Source organism: Bactrocera oleae, chromosome 4, assembly GCF_042242935.1.
Source record: "Bactrocera oleae isolate idBacOlea1 chromosome 4, idBacOlea1, whole genome shotgun sequence".
In the NCBI taxonomy this organism is placed as follows: Eukaryota; Metazoa; Arthropoda; class Insecta; order Diptera; family Tephritidae; genus Bactrocera; species Bactrocera oleae.
The window spans coordinates 69,532,372-69,552,264 of NC_091538.1; the positions used below are offsets into that span (position 1 = coordinate 69,532,372).

General features: G+C 34.9%; 1 protein-coding gene across 1 annotated transcript in view; it reads left to right on the forward strand.

Annotated features, from left to right (window-relative positions):
* The first annotated feature begins 204 nt into the window (after window positions 1-204).
* Window positions 205-19,893, forward strand: part of KCNQ (KCNQ potassium channel) — a 53,281-nt gene continuing 33,592 nt past the window's right edge. Inside the window, exon 1 of the mRNA XM_036370169.2 lies at window positions 205-592. The gene's annotated coding sequence lies outside the window, so the exon portion shown is untranslated. The remainder of the gene's footprint in view (window positions 593-19,893) is intronic.

A 19,893-nucleotide genomic window follows, 5' to 3' on the forward strand; every position in this document is an offset into this window, starting at 1 on the left:
GCTTATGCAGGCATTATTTACTGCTGCCACTAGCTGATTCTTAGTGGGTGGGTGAGTCGCGCTGGTAACTGGTGCGCGTGTGTGTACAGCAACAAATTCCTATTACGATGTAGTTGTTGTAATTGTTGTTTCATTTTCATTTTCAATTTCGTTATCGTTTTAATTTTCGTTTTCGTTGCGAAAATTCCACTCAACAGTAGTAAAACAACAACCGGTGTCGACTGATGATTCGCAAAGCTTAGCGGAGAAAAGCAGCGCTACGCTTCTTAATTTTTTTGTTGTGTTTACTAATTAAAAATCATATTCTAATACTGCAACGGCAATTAATAATTTGGAAATATATATATATACATATATAATTTGTAAAAATATAAATTAATCAAACAAAATTTATAAATAAAAATTTGCAAGTTATAACAACAACAATGGCAATAATAACAAAAATAACAATATAATTAAGAAAAACAAAAAGTCGGAAAATATAGTGTACCGCTGACAGAGTAGCGTAAAAAACGGTATTAAAAACGGCACTAAATATTGCAGTACGTCGTTTTTGCGTGTATAAACAATTTTTAATTATAATTTCAAAAAGGTGCGAATCAAAATATCACTGAGCGTTAATTATTTGAATTGATTTCATATTGGCGATTATATTTTAAAGTGTTGCGTGTAGCCGTGTGTATGGGAAAGTAGAAATTAATGCATTGTAAGCAAGCGGCGGTGAATTGGTGGCTACAAGCTACTTACAACAACAATAAATATCTACCACAACAGCGTCAAGCAATTCCATTTCAATTAAAATCCACTTAAATATAATAGAAATATTGCAATTTCTCCCAATTAAAATAAATGGTTCTGAAAATGTTTATTTCGTGATTGAGTGGCTGCTTGATGGCTGCGTGCACATACAAACATACATACATATATATATATATATTACTTATATGTATATAAATGCCACTTATGCAGGCAAATGTAGGTGTGTGCGTTGCATATGTGCCATTAATGCCATTCAAGTGTGCCTTTGGAACGTGTTAATCAATTGTTGGCTAAACGCTGAAAGCAACAATAGCAACAATATTTCTATCACATGGTGCAAAAAATAAGCGCACAACATGCATACGAGTATTTACATACACACATACATATATACATTTATACATTTTTAATAATGTGCTGAAAATTTAGCAACCATAACAATACAAATTTATAGCCGCAAACCTCAGCGTCAATCGGCGGCAATGCTCACTCGCTCAGCCATAACCCAACCCGATTGATGGCTAATTCCATTGACTTTTGGGATTTCGGTCAATATCATTACGAATTTCGGTTGATTTTACAATAAACATTTTTCCATATATCTGCATGTCTGTATTTTGCGAATTTTCATTTAATTTTCTCTAAAAAAAATCAATTTTAAAGTGATTTAAAAAATGTCCAGTGCAAAGTGCATAATACACAGTTATTACAAAACACAAAAATTAAATATTCAATGCTACAAACATACATATTATACAAATACATATAAATACAAATATACATAAGTAAATATACCTTAAGAAAAAACAAAACGCGGCTGAAATTGTGGTAAAAGAAAATTCGCACTAATTGTGTATATTTTTGCTTAAGTTGCAATATTTAAAAACACACGCTGCTGCTCATACATACATACAAGCCCTAAATGCACGAACATAAGCAAATATGTTCAAGAAACAACGTATGTACACTTGTGCTTGCAACTTCTGGATTGTGAATTATACACAGCCGTTAGTAAACGTGGACCCAGAACGACTAGTTTAAAGAGTTTTCAAAGAGAATTTCATAAATTAAATTTACTGAACTAAAAATTATAAAGGTTACATGAAAAAAATTTTAGAAATATATAAAAAAAATTTTAAAAAAATATAAAAATATAGTATATTCCAAACAGCTTAATAAAATATTTTAAAAACTTAATTGCAGCTGTCTAAACATAAATAAATAATTACAATTATTTGTAAGCCGTGCTTGAAAGAATCGCGATTTTTGAGTGCTCATGAAAGACAAAATGCAAACGTATGTACAAATATACATTACAAATATGTAAAATATAAACAGAAATGTAGAAAACTAATATAAAAATTATAAACTGCAAGCAGTTGTGAACTATTTTTAAGTTAATTAAATTACTATATATTGACGAATTTTACAGATAAACTAGTCGAAAATTAAAAAAAAAAAGTCTTTAAAATAAGTTCCAAGGCATCTAATTTTTGCATGCATAAAAGCCAAACATCGACATTCAATCAATGAAGATCAATTTTCGAACATATTGAAGATTATTTATGACAAAAACAAAGAATAGTTATAGCAGGAGGTATAGCTAATTTATGGCTCTATAAAATCTAAAGCTATAAATTGGGTCTGTGCACATACTACTTATATAAACAGTACAAATAATATATCTATTATATGCATAGAACTTGTATATACACTTAATCAACAATTAAGTTTTTAATCACTGTTTAGAAAATTTAATACCAACTAGCTAGTTTTTAATTCAAAATAAATCAGTATGAAAAATTTTAAATTTTTATTTTATTACTAGTCAGTCACATGTTCTTTAGAACATAAAAACGTCCGCTTCAGCGAATATTTATACAAAAAAAGCAATCTGTTCCCACGACTGGCGGGTCTACGTAACCGAAACGAACCCGGATTTTTAACACATCTACAAGTAGGTCTGTTAACTTGGAGCAAACAGCGATATGATTTTGGATGATATTTCCTACTGCTATAACAATAACAACAACCGAAAGACAACATAGTTCGATCTAAAGGATTTAATAACTCAATTTAGATATTGGCCAATTTATCTAAATTTATTCAATAATATCGTTATAATTGTTCAATTTTATATTTGTTTATATTTCATGAATATGATAATATGTAAAATTAACCTATTTCACAACTAATCATGCGTTCACATATCACATATATGTAAATATTATAATATTTGCAATCACAAGGCTAAAACATGGGAATTTGTACTACGAGTAATTGAATCGGTTTGTATGTATGTATATACGCGAACCCTCAGTTTTTTAGACATCGATCTGAAACTTTATACACATACTTTTCTCTCCAAATAGCTGCTCACTTGTCGGTAATACCGTACTATAGCATATAGCTGTCAACTGAACGATCAAAATCATGTCCTTGTATGGAAAACTTTTTTATGTAACGAGATATCATCACGAAATTTGGCACGAATTATTTTCCAAGGCAGAAGTATAACCTTCAAATAAATTGTTTAGATCGAGTCATTATTGCATATATAGTTATTATATGAAAATTGCCGAAAATAACTTTATTGTTTTTCAAAATATTTTCCATTAAGATCTATACACTCTTGCATGCGTTCAAACCAATAGTCGAAACGCATTTGCCACACTGATTGAGGTATCTCCACAACCTGCGTTCTGAACGCATCAATCGCCTATTCAAGTGTCGAAAAATGTTGACGTCTTAATTTAGTTTTTACGTACGGTAATAAAATGAAGTCATTTGGTGCCAAATCAGGACCATACGGTGGTTGACTCACCAAATCAATGTTTTGACGCTCATTATCGTGGTGAAGAGTGATCCGTCTTCGATATTTGGTTTTCCTGATTTCTTGAAAGAAAACACAAAACAAATGGTTGTTTACAATAACTTTTGCTGGAATCGGCTCATCTTGAAACACCCATACAGACAACTGTTGTTTACTTTCTGGCTCATACAGGTAAATCCAAGATTCATCACCTGTCACGAAGCACCACTATCGTATTTTTTAACATTTCTCTCGACCAATCGACACTAGCTTTATTTTGAACGATTGATAAATTGTGTGGGATCCAACGTAAACAATTTATGTATATATGCTATATATATAACATATGTATGCTGTGTGTATGTGAGGGTATTATAGCTTCGATGCAACCGAAGTAAAAGGTTTTTTTTTTGTAATAATTTTTTAAAAACCAATGGTAAAATATATCGTTTGAGTAATTTTACTAGACAATCCGTCGACGGTGTTGACTTCATAAGGTAAACTAACCTGTTAAGTCAAGAATGAAAGATCTTTATTGCTAACTTCGCTTCCCAGATAAGTTTATTGTTATTTCTAACTGGATGGTATTCATTAGTCGGACGATTAGTCTTTGAAATCTGTGAATAATGAATGTGAATAATTCAAACAGAATGTCCTTAAAAATAACGTTTAAAATATGTTCATATTTTGTTTAAAATTATACAACATAATTAAAAATAATCTTTAATAAATTGTTTCACAACTTTTTGAGATATTATATATTGACTTGTCTTGGCTGCGTGAAGAAATAAAATTCAATTCAGGTTTTCATAACAAAGTTTTATAATATTTTTTTAATTTTTTATCAAAACAAAAGTTATTAATAAACTCAAAATTCTCTTTAAACTTAAATCCCTAGTTAGAAATGTAAAGCTTGTCGCTTTACTAACAATTATTTTTTAAACTCTTTGGCTTATTTCTACAACTATCAGATACCTAGTGAAATCATTCTACAGAAATGAATATTTGAAATCGGTTTTGGCACTCGTAATCCTTGCTGGCATTTTTAGAGGAAACTCTAAATTAAATACTTGTCAGAATAAATTCTCACAAAGGATTTCTCCTTCAACCTCGTGTAAAGCGGAAACGTAAATTGCTATTCGAGTGTTGAGAAAAGAAGAAAAGAAACGGCAAGAGAAAGGCCAGATGGCGATGCGCAAACACACAGACATATGTTTGCATTTGAAAATTGAGAAAATATAATAGCTTAAATGAAATCCGTTCACACACACACGACTCTTATTTGCTAAAGTCAGTCGAGCAATAAAAGTGTGTGTTTGTTTTCCTTTCTTACCGCTCTCAGACAAGTTGTTCTTGTTTTCAAGGTGGGTGTCGATTTCCCGAGATTCTTATCGGTGACATTACACTGCTGTCGAACCAGCCCCTTTGGGACATGTGCTTAGAACCCGACGTAAAACAGTATAACACAAAGCGAAAGAGTAAATATAAATAAAGAGCAACAAGGCAAGTGTACTTAAGTAAGAAAAAAAACACAAGCTGAGAATTATATTGACAACTAATGTGTTGGGCGTGTGCGTATGTGTGTCTGTGTGTGTAACTGTGTGTTTGTGTGTATTAGAGCAGGAGGTTTATGTATTTGTTTTTGAGTCAAAGGGTATTAAAATAATTTGTAGTGATAGGCGCCAAAAGTGTGAGGCGCTGCGGTTGGTCTGTGACAAACTTTGCCCATTTTTTTGCAGACGCGCCGCACTTACGCTTACACCTACACCTACGCACACACACACGCATATCCGACATTAGGTTTATAATTTTACTTTCTACATTGTGCATTCAGCCACATAAGTAGTCTCAGACACGCAGACCCTTGTGGTTCTATTGCTATTACTTTCTTCAGTTTCCACTTAAGTTCTTTTTCTTTGTATTATTTTCTTTCGCTTTGGCTTGTGCATTCAAGCTGCGGCTTCGATGCTCTGTGTCGAATGCGCCATCTTTGTGGGCATGTTTCAACAGGGCACCTCAAAAGGAGCCGCAAATCGCATTTGTCAAGGAAATTAAGCTGTCAATTAACATGAGCACATAAATTAGCACAAACGCCACCAACAGCCGAGCAATGGCAGTAAATACTATTCACACACACACAGACACCCGTACATGTTCGCATATATAGCCAAGTAAAAATTCTTTTTAAACTTAAGACTAGTGTGTGCTTAGTGCACCTTCATAAAATAAGCTGATAGACAGGAGCATTAACGCACGTGTGCTATTTTCACTACTGTACTAACTGTAAATTTATATAGTATTGTACATACAAACACACATAATAAGTGTTTCTCTTTGCTATATATATAGCAAATACTTAGGCGCCTTCAAATGTACAGATTGCCATAGCATCCAGCCAGCGAATTGTTTATATTTCATTTTACAAATGAAATGTCGAACAGCTTCAACTATAAACATGTAGAAATTTATAGTGTCGAATGCTAAAAAATAGAAAGAATTGCAAATTTCCATAGCAACTTATATTTAACTATTTGCGAGTGAGCAAATTTGTCATGACAACACACACACATGCACAGCCGCATATGCTCATTCATATGTACGAGTATGTACCCCTTTTTGCATATGAACACCTTTATACAGTTACATACCATACATATGTATGTATGTACCCGCACATGCTCGCTATGTTTCTAGGGATGTACTTGCACAAATTACTTTTCAGCGTCGAAATAAAAATGACGAAAAAAACACAATCGTAAAAATTGTGATTCCATCAACATCATAATCCTTGCCATCAACGTCAACATACTAACGATTGTTGATTTGCGCGAACAGCCCACAACCCAGTTGGCAAAACCCATAAGATTTATGGCAAGGAATGTGGCACCAAATGTGATAGGAAATTACCTATATTATTATTACCTTTGAGTACAATTGGATATTCCTAAAAGCATAGATAATTCAAGATTTTCTGGAACACTTGGAGTAAAAATAAATATTTTAAGGTTTTACAAATACAACCTAGGTAACTATGCTTATTTTCAATCGATTGACCTGAAGACCAAGTTTAAGTTTTCCAAAGAGAGCTCACGCTTGATAAATTCACTGAGCATTCAAGACTTATATTATATTTTATTTGAAAATGCATTCAGTTCAATTCGAAATGCTCCAAAAGATCATTTCAGTACGGCTTGTATACTAGTACCAGCATTAAAACTTTATATATTGTTCTATGCATTTAATGGTATTTAGACCAAGATCTTCAAAAAGAAATATCCACAATATGCTGTCTACCGACCGAAAGTCAGTACTAATTTACTGCAAGAAAATGATCAATTATAAATTTAAATGGATATATATTCTATAGTAAGAGGGGTCGATTATCCCAGATAATCTACAGCAACAACCTATGTTAGGCCATATAACTTTGAAAGTTTCTTTTCGTTTATGCCCTCTCTTACTTGTTCCACACATGTTGGCTTCCTAAATCTTGACAAAGCTTACTCGGAGGAGCAAGAAAATGAGAAGCGAAATGTTGAGGGACAAAACTGTCACCAGAAACGAGCTTTTTTTAAGGAAGATTGTTCTTTTTCATATCCTACTTCATAATCTAAACGTAGGTTAGCTTTAGTAAAGGTGATTTGATGAATAATGAATTTAGTAAAACTTAAAATAGTTATATTTTTTATAACGTAGCGTTAAACAACATCCTTAAGGGAGATGTTAAAAGTAAAAAAGCTTATTCCGGAAAGATTTTTTTTATTATAGTAGGTATATATAATATATATATACATATGTAACACTTATACTGGGAAATATTTTCAATTTCGCGTAGACCAGTGTCAGGAGGATGAAACCCATGGGAAAAGTAGGAGAATATAACAAAAATAAAAATAAAAAAATTACGTGCGATATGAAGAGGGTGGTGGAATTTTTAAGTGTAAAACAAGGTTTATCTTGATTACCGGCCAAACTACATGTTTAATGGAAAAAAGTTACATGGCAAAGTTGTAGGTAATAAAAAGATCTAAAACTTTTATGTCCACATAATTTTCACATAGCCCCACATTTTATGTAAAAATTCAAATAATCTAGATCGAAGTTTTCACACTAATGATAGCACATTTTGATATTTGAACTTTCTTACATATACATTGTGACCAGTTTCCAAAAATTGTCATTTAAACTGCCCGCGCGGAATATTTTTCAGCACTTTTTTTTTTTAAGTTGGTAGCATTGTCCTTAATTACTATGCCAAAAATGAGCGCAATCTGTCAACCAGTTTGTTTGCAGCATCTGTTGAAATCAGTCGACCTCAGTAGTGTTTTCCGATTTTTACAATGGAAAAAAAATATTGTACAAAGAACTCGGATCAAATTTTGTGTTTCGAACCAAATTTCGTGTGCGGAATTATTGCGAATATTAGAAAAGGCTAATAGTGAATCTATTCTATCGCAAACTCAAGTCTACGACTGGTACAAAGCCTTTAAGAAAGGTCGCGAAACCGTCGAAGACATGCCTCGTTCCGGTCGTCCTTCGACGTCTACCACTGACGATAACATCAAAATATTGAAGGAAATCGTGCAAGTGTTAGAGAAATAGCACTTAAGCTAAACATCGGCCGCGAAGCAGTTCGTTTGATTTGGACCGATAATTTGGACATGAGACGAGTCAATGCTCGATCAACCACCGTATTCACCGGATTTGGTCGCCCATGCGACTTTCCTTTGTTTAAAAAACTCAAGTTACCACTCCGTGGAACCCGTTTCGACTCGATTGAAGTCGTAAAAGAAAATTCGCAGTGGGCACTGAAGGCGATCCCGGACAACGCCTACAAAGCATGTTTCAATGATTGGAAAAAAAGCTGGCATATGTGGTTTCGCTTTAGGAAGGAGCATATTTTGAAGGCGACAAAATAAATTTAATAAAGAAGTTTTCATTTTATTTACAGTTTCCGCAAACTTTCTGGTCAATAAGGTTTAACATAAAGTTATTAGAAATTCGCTTAATTATACCCTGTTTAACTTTTTCGTGAAGCCCCTTCGTAAAAATTTTGTGTTTACCATTTAAGCTAACAGCAGCAATGAACCAGCAAGTGACTTCAGTCGACTATAAATCAATTAAAATTACACATTTATACTTTGTGGTTAGTTATGAAAACTTTTCCTTAAATAATCTGTGTTAATTTGGCGCATGTAATGATGATATATATTGTAGGAAATTCTACCAATTATCATCAGCAAAATATTATTTATTTTACCATAATAAATATAAATTCTTTCATCTTTGCGAATCGTTGAAAAATACCCGCAACCGCCACTTTCACCCCTTCCTTTTGATTTCATGAAATTTTGTTCATTTGGTAAATTACACACACACACACACCTACATACCAATACTCATATTTACAAAGTCTACAATGGAAACGCACAACACCTATAGAAAAACAAACAAAATTTGTGATTCGCGAATATATAATATTATTGTATATATGAATCTACATACATACATATGTACGAGTGCATACGGTATGTATGTACTAGTACATCAACGACTATTTGTTTTCCTGTCAGCCAAACTGTCTATTTGTGTCGATTGTCTGTCCATTCGCAAGTCCTGTTATTTTTCATTCCCAGTGGGTGTCATACTCCCAGTGGTGAAATAAATCTCATATTCATTAATATTATTGTATGTCATGTATGGTATAGAGGTGCATATGTACCTTTCATAACTCGTACATATGCCACCTTTGACCGCTCGAGCGAGTAATTGTTTCGGAAGTGAATTGCTGCTTAGCGAGAGCAATATATTTGTATTCATTTTAGCTGTAATTTCTTATTACTAAATACTCGCTTTCTTTGCATTTTATATTATATTTAATTGACTTCAGATTAGAAAAACTATTTTTGTTAAGCAAGTACATTTGTATACTTTGCCAATTTGATAAATATTTTAACGTAAGTAATAAAGTCAACATCGTAGGGGCTTACCGTTCGAACTTCTCAAATTATTATATTTGTAATCGAAATGGCTTAGAACACTTATGTGTGCTTACAGCACTCTTCAAATTCCCCCAACGAAACAGTTTTCCCATTCTCAAATACGTATAACTAAGTCCCTCAACACTTTCGAGCTATTACCATTGTCCAAGAATATAAACGATTCCGTTAATTTTGTAGCATAGATTTAACAGAGCCAACTGATATTACGGCTATTTTGTATAGGGCTTTAATTCTGTAAAATCTCACAAGTAAAAGCTCAGCGGATACCCACGTTTAGAAAAAGCTTTTTGTTCCAAACTAAGACCGAATACAGGTGCTGTCATACTGCTGCCCATACCTGTAATCAAAAATGTATTTAAAATATACCCGTAACAAGTGCGTTTTTTATAGCATAAAAGGGTATAAAAAGATCTTTAACTTGATTTTGATTGATCAGTTTGTATTCTAGTTACATGCTATAATGACCTGATCTCAACAATATGTTGGGAGATTGTGGTGGTAGCTAAAAATCTGTGCCATATTTTGTCATAATGGGTCAGTTTGTATGACAGCTCTAAAATAGTCCAATATCAACGATTCCGATAGACATCTTCTTGGGAAGAAAAGCATGTTTGCGAAATTTCAGATCGATAATACAAAAACTGAGTAGTGACTTGTTTGCGTATATACTGACAGACGAATATGGTCTACACACACTTCATAGGGTCTACGACGTTTCCTTCTGCGTGTTACAAACTTTATGGCAGCCTATTCCGGGTGTAATAAAAGCGATATTCTTGCTTATCTCGAAATCGTGGTGAATTTTATCAAGGGAATTTCTATCTTCTAATATTTATTTAAGACGCACTTGGTCTAGTTTTCGCACCCCATATGGAGTAAATTTAGAAAATCTTTGAATTAATATTTTTTTAGCTGGAACCTCTCGTATTTCATTGACTTAAAGGTGAGCTTTTACTAACAAAAACTTGCTTCATAATCGAGTGCTGATTCTAAAAAACTACAACAAACAATTTTATTTCAACAGAAAAATATAATTTATCCATCTTGTATGTACTTCTTTAGCTTTTCTGGGAAATTCAAGTGCGTCAGTTGTAACTAATTGTAGTCCAAGCATAGTTGCAAATGCCACTTCATCCCTCTCCACCCTAAGTAAAGTTGGTACACACTTCAGCCAAGTGGCTCGCTCTTTTATGTAGTAAGGTTTTAAAGTGGAACATTTTTAAAGTACCCAATTTAAGGAGATAGTGATAGCAGTATTTTAGCAATGAAATTTAATCTCGCACTTAACTCGCACAAGCTATTTCGTTATTGCAGTTTGCAACGCAGTGATATTGGCTATTCTACTATTTATTTTGATTCGTTAATTTAACCCTTAACTACCAATATAAGCATACTTGAACCGCAGCCAACTTTACGCCCCTCCCCCATGCCATTGTGTGTTCTAAGTGTGCCGTTGTGCTCTAGAGCAGCGACGCTTCCGTCTGCGATTCAATATTTTCCGCTGGGTAGCTTGGACTTGGACTTATGCTCATATGCAAATCACTTTGTTAACGTGCCAAGTATACGCCATGGCGTCCCATCCCCAACAATCTCTTTGCATGGCGTGTTGCTTTATTTGGACTGAGAAAAGTATGCGAATTTTTAATGGCCTTCACAATGTATTCCATCTGCTTGCTGCTTGTTGCTTGTTGCTCTTCGTTTGTATTTACTTTTTGCTATTTGTATTCCAAATACAATCAATACCCATTACCCGGCGCAAGTCATTAGATGAGCACACCTTGTCAGTTGTATGTAGCCGAGCGAGCGCTGGTACAAGCATAATGTGCAAAAATGGAAAATAGTTTGCAATAAGTGCTTGCTGGCACAGCTTTGTATGAGCTTGCGTGTGTGTAAGTATTTGTAAATATCCATACACATACGCACATATGCACACACACGTGCATACGTTGCCGTAGACCTTCGACTCATTCCCGCGCACGCACAGCCAACAAGTTGCGCGCTTTAAATATGCACCCTTTGTAATAGTTACGCGCTTCATCTATTGTCGATTTGTCTCTTGCATTTCGCATTTCGCCAACGCAAAGGTTCGTTAGTTGGGTCACAAGCGTGCGAGTGTGTCTGTAAAGTGCTTTCCGTTAAATTTAAAAACAATTTTCCCCCTCACCACCTGTGCTCTAACGCCATATGTCACTTTGCCACCCATTTGCAACTAGCGGATCCGCCTGCCCGGCACCATCGTCACCGCACATTCGCTGCTGTGGCGCTCTAATTGCTTGTAATATTTGCAAGTACCGCGTGCCGATATGCTATATTTGTAGCGGAGAAATAGATACTGTTTGAAAGCGCTCGCAGGAAAAAGGATAACAACTCCTTGAGAACGCGCGAGCACACACAAGCATATGCATAAGCATAACGGCACATGCGAGTGTATACTACAATATTTGCGACAACTGTGAGTAAAGTGCGGCTCACTAGCCTTGCCCTACGAGCTCATGCAGAACACGTATGGCAAATATGGCTGACTGAAGGACTAAACGTGCGCCAAAATGTCAAACATGACTTGACTGACTGTCTTTCGAGCGCTTAGTGCGCACACTTTCCGAGAACGCCGCGCTGTCAGTAATATATACTATATATAGTCATATAGCATCTGTGTGTTGACGTTAGGATGGCTACTTATACCTGCCAAAGGTTTCATATGGCACAGCACTTCATGGCGCACACTTCTCTCTGGCAATAGTTTCACTTTGTTGTGTTTGAGTGGCCTCAAGTGGCTTTGTGTGTATGTGTGTGCCCTCGTGTGTATATGTGGGTAGAGAGGTGGGCGCCTTTGGGGGGGTTCAGGAGTCTATTTAATGGGCTTCATTAATTAATAACACAAGTGAGCTCCGAGAAGTCTTGCGGTGTTTTTATATGACCGCCGTCTCTAACGGTGTCGCCATCACAGGATTGGTGGCAATTGTCACAGTGCGCGCGCGCGTAAATATGAAAGTCTTTACAACAGGAATTTCGCAAATTGCTTTTGCCTTTACGTATGTATGTATGTACTTCGGTATATGAAGAAAAGTGATGTTGTCTGATATAGGGTTTAGGGTTTTTTCGCATTATGAATTGATCGCAAAGCTATATATTTTACCAGATAAAATGTATGTTCAATTACGTCGCGAACTTTAGCCATGTTCATGATAAAATAGACCCCGTTCAACACTTCCACAACATTTTCAACAATTTCATATTCCAATTGGATCTCTGAAAACTTGTACCACTGTGTCGCAGAGGCAACTCCTGGTGATTGTTTCACATACCAACTAGGGATATGTGGACGTGGAGAAGTCACTGTAGAAGAAGCGCAGTGAGCATTTTCGCGGATGGGTCGAAGCTAGAAGGGAAGGTGGGTGGGGGGTTTTTCTCGTCAGACAGAAGTGGCTGTTATTAAAGTAGCAGTAGTCTTACTACTCCGAAATACAATTTCTTTCAGGGAGATGAGCATTTACTTCGACAGCAGAGCGGCAACACTCGCGTTGAGCTCGCAAACTGTGCACTCATAGTTAGTCAGGGAATGTCTAACCTCATTAGATATAGCATCAGGCTACTTCTTTATTAGACTCGTTTGAATACCTAGTCATAGCGGAATCGCTGAAAACTGCAAAGCCGATGAGCTAGCTAGAGGGGCTGCCTTACACCGCTCGCATCGGGTTCTCCGTTTTCATCTTGCGTTCTAGCACTGGAACTATGGATATCGCGTGCGCTTAGCAGGCCCAAAGCGCTTAGTCGATTCATGAGGGTATTTATGATAATTTTGTTTAGGAGTTAGAAGTACCACAACGGACCGTCGTCAGAAACTGTCCAAGTGAGATCCCTGTTACGATCGACCATTTAACCTAACCTAATCTAGCCATGAGTGCATTAAAAACACAAAATCTCAAGCAAATTCGTTGTTCAATAATTGCGAATGGCAAAAATCGCCAGACGAACCTATCGCGTCGTAAATAAACAGCTACCACACACACTAACTAATGGACATATGGAGTTCAAACTTCACACAAACATAAAAAAAATTGTACCAATATAATGCTGGTCAAATTTGATGAAATTTTAGTTTAGTTCCCTTAAATTAAGCGGTCATTTGAGTTGTTTCTACTAATTAGTTCGAAACTCCACATTTCATCTCAAACACCATTGTCGAGCTGGAACCGCAAAGCACTTTAAATTAAAGTTAAAAGGATACAAGGACACAATAAATTCATTTGAGCTCAAGTCGCCTTATGCACTATTATATATTGGCACATATCCTGCCTGAAGCGCATTCACTGCTTCACCCTATATCCTTTCGTAAGTGAACTCACTTGATTTGTAGGAATGTGAGAGCGCCCACAAATGCGTAAATTTTCGAATCATGTCTGCAAAGGTGTGTAACAGCGCCGCCAGCCAGCGTGTCGCACAATATTAAAAGAAATGTGGTTGAATACACATACGTATGAGAGTATGTATGTATAAATATAAATAGTCATGCAAACACACGCACATATACTCGTATGCACATTGACGCATACATTGGCGTACATGCGGTCTTTATGGCAGTTCATATGTCATGTGTGCATATGTCTGCCCGTCATAATTAACTATTATTTCTTGCAAAATGCACAGCGGCGACGTCAAAGTGCCACAAGAATAAGGACAGCAAAAGGTGATCCCAATGACACACACACACACGTATTGATATAAAATTGTGTCCATGCTAAAAACTGGTGGAGTCCTATACGATAATTGTATGTCAACTGGTGTAAAGGCATTTGAGTGGAGTATGCATGTGGGGAACGAGGAGTGTTCATGTGGTTTCATTAAAATCAAAACTCGCTTGACAGCATTCGTTCGAGTAGATTGTGACACCAGAATTTTAGCAATTCATGCGAGATCAGAATCAACTGCATTGTTCTATTTATGTAGGTGGATAACAAGAAATTTTCAAAATTTGTTTAATGCAGGGCATTATATTATATATTGATTTCCTTCACACATCGCTTTTATTAAATCCACGGAAAGGACCCAAGATCTAAACTCAATACAGTAGCAATTTGAACAAGTAGCATTGTATATGGAATGAATATACCAATAATGAATCACAGAGGCTTCAGTGTGCTTAAGTTATATGACCAGGACCAGGATCGAGTTGAAGGAGCCCAATAATGTTTGTAGACACTTTTACTTGCCTTAAAATCTGCAGCAACAAAAAAGACGAGAGCATTTGACTTGGGTTCCAGAGGTCTCAGCAACAATGATAATCGTGTAGACAAATATTAGAATTTAATATTCCTGCTACCCAAAACTGTAATTATTTTAGTAATATCATTACTACAACTTGTGTGTAGCTCATATCTCACGTCCTGTATTACAAAATTGAATTATTCAGGCTTTTGACTTCGAATCCAAAAAAAATACTAGTCTGTTTAAACTTCGCACGAGTTGAAAATGTTACAGAAGTGTTTCGGAAATAGTGGTACGAGTACAAATCAGTCAATAAAAGTCATTAAGTCATCGAAAACTTGCCTCATGCTAGTCATCCCTGTAAAAGACGATAATATCGAAAAAGTTAAAGAAACGGTTTTAAAAGTCGTCAATAAAAGTCATTAAGTCATCGAAAACTTGCCTCATGCAAGTCATCTCTGTAAATGACGATAATATCGAAAAAGTTAAAGAAACAATATTAAAAGTCGTCGACTCAACACATTCTGGTTAATGTTTTGGGTATGAAACGTAATTTGTCCAACAAGCTAGCGAATGACGGTGCAAAAATGAGCCACAAAAAAGAAACCAAAATTCGCTGAGGCAGCCTTGTATTTATTCTGGAGTCTATTTTGCAGGAGAGAATAATGATTTTTTTTTTAAATACGTAAAAATGTAGTTTTTTTTTGTCAGCCCGGATCAAATTTGATCAGATGCTATTGTTTTTTGAATCAAAAACAGCATTATAGAAAAATCAGTTGAATTCTGTACGATTTCACGGTTGAGGTTTAACGGATTTAAGACATCAAATAATCCAAGCAATAAGTGTTAAAATGTTTAATCTTTTAACTGAATGAATATTACTTTCTTCGCGACCCAGCCTAAAAATATAAGTTCTAACGAAACAAAACTATACAAAAATGCTAGTGCAAAAAAAGAAAAGTGAAAATACGTTTTTTATTGAAAATGTGAATAAATTTACCTGAAAATATTTTTCATTACTTAAAATATGTAAGTACCACTTATCGAAGCTTAACTTTACACAAAAATTTAATGATGTTTGCACATGTGAGTGAACGTACGAGTACGTATGCTTGTGTATGAGTGCCCACATATACAACTGTATCTCAGTGATGTAAACAAACACGGAGAAATAATCAAAAGAGCGGTCGAGTGCCACAGTCATGCTGTCAAGCCATCCATACTTGTTTTTATGGCGTTTACATACACAAGTTTATACTTGCATGTGGAGCAATGTGTGTACACACACACATGTGTAGCTGTAATGCTGAAGGGCTTGAGTGATTGTGCAGACATTTGAGTGATTGAGTAAAAGTGGGAATGATTGCGTTAACTGCGGTGTGTACTTCCTGCGACTTTTACGACTGTGTGTGTGGGTGTTTACACGATCGCCTCAATGTGTTTGTGAAGCGATTTATTATGTATGTATGTATGTATGCATGTATGTATGTATGTATGTAGTTGTGTGCAAATATTACCCTAAAACATGTTGCAATGCAATAAATTGCTGAAATTGCTTGGTCAAAACCAGCAACAAGCCACAAAAATAAAACATACAAACTACGAAAAAAATCAAAAAAATAGAAAACTCAACCAGCTTTCCGAGCAATAATTCAACGCTTTTTTATTATCGTTTGGTATATTTTTTATATTTTCGGCAGCTGTCGATATGCGCAACGTGCAACATTTTTCAAAAGTTAAACCTCACGCGTTTACACTCACTTTTTTCATACTTACAGCCGCAACTTTGCACCTTGAAACACACACACACACATGCATGTAGGCACTCGCCTCGTCAGAACCGCCTTCTTAATAGGCTGCAAACATACACACGCCCATAAGCTTTGGCTTGCGTGTGCGCTGCAGCGGTACTTATGTACACACATACATATCTACCAGCTACTCTACGTCTTTGAGGCCATAATTTGGCATGATATGGAAAAAGTTTACGTGCACATTGCAATTTAATGACGCCTACACTCTTGCTCAACTCAAATTGACCCCTTTGTTGGTTCCCAGCAGCAGGCAGAGACGTCGGCAGCAGCGCTCGGCGATTGCAAGCGCTTGTCCTTTCGGCCGTTAGCAAATCCTGTTTGGGTCGAAACTTTTTCTCAACTAATAGCCATAAAATATTCGTGCACGCTTCACGGACCAATGACTTAGTGACTGTATATCACTCAGTAACGATGGCGGGATTCCGTTTTTTGCGCTTTGAGAGCGTAGTAGAGCGTAGCCGAGCTTCTAACAAGTAAAATAGGTTGTAAAGGCAATAAAATTATGCTGGTATTAGTGGGTGAGCCGCAAGGGTTTAGTAAATTTGCCACACCAAATGGTCATTCAGCGCTTGAACGCACAAGCTACAAACATATATTGGCGAAAGTGTGCATATGTGGTTGGACAGTACACACACGCACAATAGTAATTGTGTGGCCATTTAAAGTAGCTACAGTTGTGGGTTGTGTAAAAGATACACTACAGTTTTTAAGTTTTCTAGAGCCAAAAATACTTTTAAGACTGTAATCGATTTTCGACCAAAATTTTTTAATTTTAATCGGTGTTTTCTAATATCTAAATATTGCAGTTAGAAAATCTTACCCCCTTTTTATTTGCATTCTAACAATAATTTTGGTTCTAAATCGGTCATAATACAATACTAAAATTTATTTTTGATTCCAGAAAACTTAAAAACTGATTTATCCTATCATGGAATAAATATATTGAGGTTTAGGCAAACGTATGAAAATATCATACACATTATCGATATATTAGGCATAAAGTCCACCTGAATAACGAAAATCCTCTATTCGATTTATGCATGCTAGGTGAAGTATGTACATAACCGATTTTATTCACAACTAAACACATTATAACCAACTCAACTTATTTTCTTGAAATATATCGCAAATTGAGCGCTATTTCGGCATTACGTCAAGTATAGATACAAAGAATGTCTTTTTCGTTATCTGGGGAGTATAAATAGAATAACTCGATTTCGATCATTTATCGATGAGCGATGCTACACATTATAGACACTATTTCTGCTATGTTTTTTTTCTAATAGAGTTGAGAAATGATCTTATTATGAAAATAGCGTTGTAGCCCAATAACAAATTTAGCTAGCCCAAGGGCTTTTGTATAAATTTTATTTCAATCCATACCCACACAAAAATAAAAATTTTATTAATATAATTTGTATAAGTACGAATTTCTCACGGATTTTATTGAATTTTAAATAAAAACATGTTGATACACCCTTACAGAAACTTAATACTCTCTGCTGGTAATTTTACTCATGCCACCACTGTACTCGAGCGTAAGCTTCTTTCTTATGCCTTTGGTTACATTGAATAAAATATTGTGGAATAATAAAACCCAATGGAAAGTATAGCGTTGGGCAAACATATTACTTTACAGACCTTCATACAAGCATGACGAAATACCACCACGTACATTAGGGTAAACCAAAACTCGTTTAATTTTTTTAAAAATATTTAATCAATTAATCTATTATATATATATTTTTATACCCTGAATAGGATATATTAAATTTAAGTTTGTAACTTCCGTCAGAGTCCCTATAAAATATATACATAAATGAGCAGCATGATGAGCTGAGTTGATTTAGCCATGTCCGTCTGGCTGCATATATACAAACTAGTCCCTCAGTTTTTAAACTATTCATCTGAAAGTTTGCACCTCTTCTTTTCTCACTAAGAAGCTGCTGATTTGTCGGAACGGTCGATATCGGATCGTTATAGCATATAGCTGCCATACAAACTGAACAATCGGAATTAAGTACTTGTATGCAATATTAACTGAACCATCGGAGTAAAGTGCTTGCATGGAAAACTTTTTTATTTGACGCGGCATCTTCACGAAATTGAGCAAGAGTTATTGCTTAAAGCAACAATATATTCTCCGCAGAAATTGTTCAAATCAGGTCACTATATCATATAGCTGCCATACAAATTGAACGCTCGGAATCAAGTTCTTGTAAGTAGCCTTGGTATTTGTGAAGGATATTATAGCTTCGGTGCCATTTTTGGTTGGAGGTAACGTTTTTTCTTGTTTTTAATACTTCCAACTATGTTAATATAAAATGTATTCTCACCGCCTTTGAAAACAAAATTTCTAGGATATGTTATAATCGCATAAAAGCAACAAGAGTAATCAGATATTTATGACTTTGAGGCATTATTTTGTGAAATAATGTAAAAACTACTTATAAAAATTATTTTCTACGATTAAAGGTAACTTTGACCTCGAATAACTTTTGAGCAAGTCGGCTTAGCAAAAAATCACATTAGTATACAATACAAAAACCAACAAAATAACAAAATATTCCTGTGTTATTTACATGGGAAATCAAAAATCACATACGCCACTTATTAATGTTAATGTTAAGTGCTCAAACTGAACCACAATTTTGTTTCGTCTTTTCGGAGGATATTTTCACGGCATCTAAGGTAAAAAGATTGTAAAGCTTTTTTGGGCCACCCTAAAGTGCATGTACTTATAAAATATATATATAAATGTACATATTTCTTTTTTATAAATTAGTAGTGAAGTAGAAATTATATTTCTGTTTTTACAGCTGTAATACGACCTTATTGAGTGGCGAATATCCCACAGTGTCTGGGCAATTTTTGCCTTTTTAAGAACAATTACCCACTAAAGCACAACCGCGGGAGGTATAAATATGAAGAATTTATTTTCATATCAGATATTAAATAGCTTGGATTATCAAGGTTTCACAAATAAACAACATCTTGAACAAATGTAATGACTTAAGCGTAGAAGCAAGTACTAGACTTGATTCAAATAGAAAAAATGTTTAACTGAGAGTTCAAGATCATTGTAGACTAGTATGTGAGTACTTCTTGGAGACCAAGGTTGCAAATAATGCATTAAAAAAATAATTGAATTAAAATTCTTTTTTACTTTTTATCCCAAGTAAAAAAAAACAAAAATTTCAATCTTAAGTATATAATTAAAAAAAGAATTCGCTATAGAATAAACACTTTTTAGCTTTCATTCCAAATCAAAAAGTAATATTTTAAATTTTCAATTTTTAAT